This window comes from Kryptolebias marmoratus, linkage group LG20, assembly GCF_001649575.2.
Source record: "Kryptolebias marmoratus isolate JLee-2015 linkage group LG20, ASM164957v2, whole genome shotgun sequence".
In the NCBI taxonomy this organism is placed as follows: Eukaryota; Metazoa; Chordata; class Actinopteri; order Cyprinodontiformes; family Rivulidae; genus Kryptolebias; species Kryptolebias marmoratus.
Window position 1 is genome coordinate 23203414 of NC_051449.1, and position 6341 is coordinate 23209754.

Consider the following 6341-nt stretch of genomic DNA (forward strand, 5'->3'; position numbering starts at 1 on the left):
TGGTAATGATGATGATGATGATGATGATGATGATGATGATGATGATGATGATGAGGAGGAGGAGGAGGAGGAGGAGGAGGAGGAGGAGGAGGGAGAGGAACAGAGAGGTGCAGAGGAGAGGGTTGTGGCAAGACCTTACTCAAAAGATCCATCTGAATGGCCTTCACCACAGGAAGTGGGGGACTCATTGACTCATTGAGGCAGTTCATGGTTGAGAATGACCCACAGAAATGTTGTGATTAACCATACCCCATATTGGGTATTATATGTTATGAGTCCATGAATAAAAAAAATTTATTCATGTAAACAGGTAAAATAAAAAAAGGGGTGGGGGTGTAATGTGTCTGCATACCCCTCAGAAAGTAGTTAGTAGTACCTCTGCATGTCCACTTTGCAAATGAATCATTCGTGTGCAAAGCTGCCACTGATCCCGTCCTGGATTACAAAGCGGGATGTAAATATAATGTAAATATAATGTATTGTTTTTTTCACTGACTCTGTAGTGCTGATATAAATCCCTGTGGTTCCAACCCTGAATAAAAGAGGAGGGTTGAATGTACAGCTGGTAATTCCATGACACAAAACTGTCTTTTGGTTCAATTTGATATTCTAACAAATTAATCTATGTAGTGTGGGATCAGGCAAAGCAATAAAGTTATAAAATTATTTCACCGCCAGTTAATTTGAAGTTCTTAACATATTTTGAGTGTTTTTTACTCATTTTTTGTCTTGTCACCGTTGATATTCCTCTCTCCTACAGCCTGATCAATATCACCAAATATGCAAATTAGGTGATGACGTCATCTAGCAGCTCAGAATCTCACTCCAAGCTCACATCAAAACTTGAGAGCCCTGATCTTAAGCAACTATGATATGTGTTTAATTCAAATTAATTGATCTGAATTCAGGAAAATCATGTTGAATGTTTGTGTGAATTTCTGGGAGTAGGTTTTTTGCATGATGTTTTAAAGACATGATCAGCTGATGAATAGATAAGCTGTGTCTGGCAAAACTTTTTATGTACAACTGTATATATTTGGGCAGACAGAATTAAACACAGATAATGTAATACTTAAAATGTGAATGTGTGTGTGTGGTTGGAGGTGAAAGGGGGGTGGGGGTGCAGTGGTGCCCGCTTCACGCTATGTTGTCCCACATTGACACTCCCAAATATTGGCAAGTATGCGGCTGCAACATAGAACGTGTGTCCATGCATGTTCTCCCAGTCACGGAGAACAGAGCTGCATGGCGTCATTTTATTTTTGATGGTAATGTCCCCGTGATATTACCAAAGAAAGCTGTAGTTTGAACAGCTCACCTGTCCCAGAAACACGTTTCTGTTAAAGTCACAGCAGGTTTGTCTAAACTAACATTAGAACTATGTTAATAAAAGAGAAGAAAAGTTGGAAAAATAAATAAAACTGATCTTTACCAGGCGGACGTCTGGACACTTTTCGGGTTTGGACCTGCTGGTTGCAGGTGTCAAACTCGACAAATATTGGTTCAGAACCGCTAAGTACCCCTGTCCCAAAGTCAGAATCCCCAGAGTTTGAATTAACGATATAAATGTGCGTCAGATCCACAGCGTTTAATTCTTCAGTAAGTTTTTATGTTTTCAGACAGAACACTGACTTTGGGGGCGTGGCCAACAGCAGCTTATTTGCATAATAGTGACGTAGCCATAAAACCACTCATTCTGAAATGAGCTCAGAACAGGAAGAAATGATCAGGTGAAATCTCAATATCTGAGAATGATTTTGTGTATTAAATGTAGCGAACATGTTTTGTACAGCCAACAGACCTATTCTGACTTGTTCAAGGAAGCATAATATGTCCCCTTTAAAATTGTCCCTAGGTGTGAGTGAGAGTGTGATTGGTTGTTTGTCTCTCTGTGTCCCTGTGATGAACATTCGACCTGTCCGGGGTGTCCCCTGCCTCTCACATAGTGACTACTGGAGATAGACAACAGCTCCCTGTGACCCAAAAAGAAGAAGTGGGTGAAGAAAATGCATGGATGGAGGAATCACTGGACATCTATGACTAACTGACTCATTTTAAACACAGATCTGTTAGCCCTCTCAGCTAACACACCAAAATGAGCTCAAAGTCCTTAAAACTGAGTTACAGCCATTTTTGTGTCAGCTAAGGTTGATAAGCTGTGGCGGCAGTGTTGAATTGTGTTGACTTCAAATGTTAACGAGTAAATGTACATTCAGTGATCACTGTCTGAGAGTTTCATGAAAACTGTCCAGTGAGTCATGAGATATTTTGCTAACAGACAGACAGTGTTGATTTTACCAGTTAATGACGTTGTTTTAAGCAAATATGTTGTGTAGCAATGTGTAGCGATTGGAGTAAGTTCTGAGGATGACTTTCAGCTACTACCACACCAAATTTTACCTCACTAACTGTAACACTGACTGACTTAGAACAATGTTTGTGATTTCTAAGGTCAGTTCTGTTGACCATCTTGAGTTGGGTTGACTCCAAAAGTTATTCAGTTGTAGCTGTTCAGCCAGTGATTACTTTCTGAGGGTTTCATTAAAATTCATTAAGTGGTTTATAAAACATTTTGCTAACATGAAAGACAAGACGCACAAACACCATTTAAGATTCAAAGTGTTTATTGTCACGTTCACAGCTGGAATCATGTTTCCCTGAGTAATGAAATCCTGTCTTTGCTGTCCACAACAAATGCCACAGAGAAGAGTTTAGCTGACTCTAATAAGCTGTTCAAAAATATTTACAAAAATAAAATAAAAAGAAATAAATAGTAATACAAACTATCACCCTTTTACATTCAACTGAGAAAAGCACACAGCTAGTGGGCTTTCAGACAGAGGGATCAGATGTGAGTGATTACTTCATTTAAAGACACATTTCTTTTTTTAAAAGACCATATTTTGTGGAAGTGTTTTGCAAAGATGTCTGAGAACTCATCAGGCTGAAAACACTGAGCGCTGAAGACGGACGCATTGTGGTCACACTTAGAAGAACATCCCAGCACCACTGGGATCTTTTCTCTTATTCACTTTCTGTGTTGAAGGGGCAGCGTGAAGAGTTTGTCAGATGTACATTTATTGTCCTGGAATACACTGACACCTAGTGGCAAATTAACCGTACTGCACCTCCAGAATAAATTAGGGATTTGCTCAGGAGCCAGAATGTTTCTAAGCAGACTGGCCTTTAATGTAGAAAATAATAATAATAATAATAATAATAATAATAATAATAATAATAATAATAATAATAATAATAATAATAATAATAATTTTGAAGCATCAGTTTTTCAGCTTGATGTTAACAGGTTAGCATCTGAGGGAAAATTAGTTTCTCTCATTCATCACATCATCCGTATTTCAGCTGTAGGGGTTTATACACAGCATTTCTTGTTATTCAGCACAAATGAGTTGTTTTATTTGAAGCACAGAATCTGAGTAGTTGCAAGCCATTTTGTTTTATAGATTTTTAAAAGCTACATTTCTTTTTACTTTAATTTCTATCAGTTTTATTTGTTCATATCCATATTTGCTCTTTTTATCATTTTCATGTTAAGTAAAATATCTTTGGTTGTTTTTAGTTGTAAATAGAAAGTTTAGATTATGATTTTGCTGGTGTCACTGTGCAGGAGTATTAAATGAGGAGAAAGAAATGGGAAAATATTTCTTAAAAATCAAATGTTGAAAGCATTATAAATGTCAGGAAAGACTTAAAAAATTAATTTATGTTTGACATAATTAATGCACAAATTTAAACACCAGAGGCAGCAATATATTATAAAAGTGCAGATTAACCTTTTCTTTTCACTTAAAGTGACATTAAAGGAAGAACCAGTGGGACATAAGCAGCATTAAGCATGAGGAAGGTCGAGGTTATGCATCATTATAAACAAGCTGTAAGGCTGATAAAGTCTCAGGAGGGCACAGTTTAACCTGCACAGAAATTGGTAAAAAATTGTTACAAAATTAACTAAATGAAATCAATTATACTTACTTTTTATTTTTAAGATTTTGGGGTTCATTTAAAAAAAGAAATAAATGCAAAATACCTTAAATACAGTGGCATTTTACTTCCATCCAATTTTGTGAAAATTCGTTTATAATTTATAAGTCAATAATTTAACAAAAACAAACAAACAAACAAACAAACAGATGCCATCGAAAAGATAACCTCCTTGGAGGAGATAATTAAAAAGCCTAGCATTCCTTGAAGGCATGCATAATGCCCATCACCTTTCACTTTTAATGCCAGAGTTTGAGACTATGATCATCTAATGTAGAGAAATGACAGAGCTGTAGGCATTTTAGTCAAACTTTAAAAATAACATGTGCTACCGAAACTTGGCGCCATTTGTTGAAACAACGGAAGCTCTATGGACAACGTTGACCCTGTGTTGTTGCTGTTTTTTAAACTTATGGGGATTCTCCTGAGGCTTCAGGAAGAGAGGCGCAGTGGAAGAAATGCTCTGGATGCTGCGATTGTTGTGTGGAGTGGGAGAGCTGTTATCCACTGGAGATTTCAGGCTTTACAGCGTCTTCAGCTGGGGGACAGACGGCATAAACGTTGCAGGGTAAGCTAACGCTGTTGTTTACATTCTTACCGTTCGCTCTTTATGCTTGCATCTGGTCACACCCACGACCAATGAGTGAACAGGAGCTAAGCTTGCGTCACCCATGAAAGCAGGGCCAACCCGACTGGCCCTACTCCGAAGCAGGGACCAAAGAAGCAGGGACCGACCTCGAAAAAATGCTGGTGGAAAGGCGTGCAAAGCAAGCCGAGTAGAGAAACACGTTTCCTTTAGAGCCAGTAGAAAAAGAGGCATTAGTAAGAATGTGAGGATGAATGGGTGAATGACTGTAGTGTGAAGTGCTTTGGGGTCATTGGACTACATAAAGCGCTATACAAGTGCAGGCCATTTACCATCAAAGTGCTCCAAGCACCACTACTTGAGTCAAAGCAGGACACAAAAAGAGGGGAGCAACATAAAAAACTAACTTTTGAGGAATGACTGTTAAGTAACTACTTTGAATGAGGATTTATTAAGATAAAACACAGCAAGTAATACTAATAATCCAAGGTGAAATAATAGTTATTAGTTTTTCTGAAATAGAAGAATTCTTTAAAAGAATGTTCAGATTTTAGGATTGATGTTTTTGGTTTCTTATTCGCAAAATTTGGAATACTTTAAACTATTTTGGGAAATAGTTCACTTTGGTCAGAAGATGTTATTATTTCTGCCAGGTTGTCAGCTTAGTTTTAATGAATTAGATTAGAAATAAATGTTATTTATCAATTTGCATCAGTTGAAATGAAAGCCAGACCCCAAATCACTTCTTCCTTTATCTCTCTCGTTACACAGAGTTATAAGTGCCTAACTGGATCAGAAGCTGTGGAGGACCAGTCAACACTTCGTTCAACACTTCGTCTTTGAGGAACCTGGCAGCTGATGAAGCAGGAGTCAGGTGACAAGAGATGTGGGAGCTGGAGCAAAAAGTTATTTCTCAACTTTTCTTTATGGTTTTCTCTTTTTTATCTTTTGTCTGCTGGACTTACAAAAACTCTGAGCAAAAATGTTTTTTTCCTCAGGTTACAAAACAAAGACAAAGAGGGGAAGGTCTTCACATACACACACAAAAATGAACTACTCAACAAACTGAATTGCAGTCACCCATCAAGGCTTTCTCTTCAGTTTGTTATCAAACAACTAGAACATCCATATTGCTTTGAGGTTGAAAGACCTTGGAGTTGCAGAAAGGCTTCATCTCATTCTGTTTAAAGATTCTTTCACCTACAACTGAGTACAGTCATGAGGTTTGATTATGCTACATTCTTCAGTCCGTCCTTTTAAGATGAAAAAACAAACAAATAAATAGATGGATAAAAGAAAATAAAGGAAATACAAATCAGTTCCTCTGTATTTTAAGTAAAAAACTGATATCATAATTAGCTGATCAAGTTTTGCTCCTGCAACTGTGATCTGAAACAAATCCAGCACAGAGCTGATGTTAAAGTGTAGTTCTCAGCTGCAGCCACACAGACCAACACAAGGAGCTCCATCATGGCTTGAAGATAGACCATCTCCAGGTCTTAATTCTTCTTAAGTTTCTTGTTGACAAACTATAAAGCTTGGTTTGGGTCTTCAAACTAATGGGTCTGGCTGATGGACATGGAGATGTGTACGGTAACTGGTACCTGATGCCATATTTAACATTAGCACAGCCAGGGAGCTTCTCCTTCACCAGCAATGAAAGCTGCCCTCCATCTGGCCACAGTTGGTGTAAAGTCTGAGAAAATATACACCCTTTTCCTGTTGTGCAGCAAGAGGAGAGCCTCCCCAGCAC

The 6341-nt window shown here is 37.9% G+C and overlaps 1 long non-coding RNA gene across 1 annotated transcript; it reads left to right on the forward strand.

Annotated features, from left to right (window-relative positions):
• The first annotated feature begins 3286 nt into the window (after window positions 1-3286).
• Window positions 3287-6130, forward strand: LOC119618077. Its single transcript, XR_005234595.1, has 3 exons — window positions 3287-4570; window positions 5360-5462; window positions 5587-6130. It is a non-coding gene; the product is annotated as an uncharacterized LOC119618077 (long non-coding RNA).
• Window positions 6131-6341: the final 211 nt, after the last annotated feature.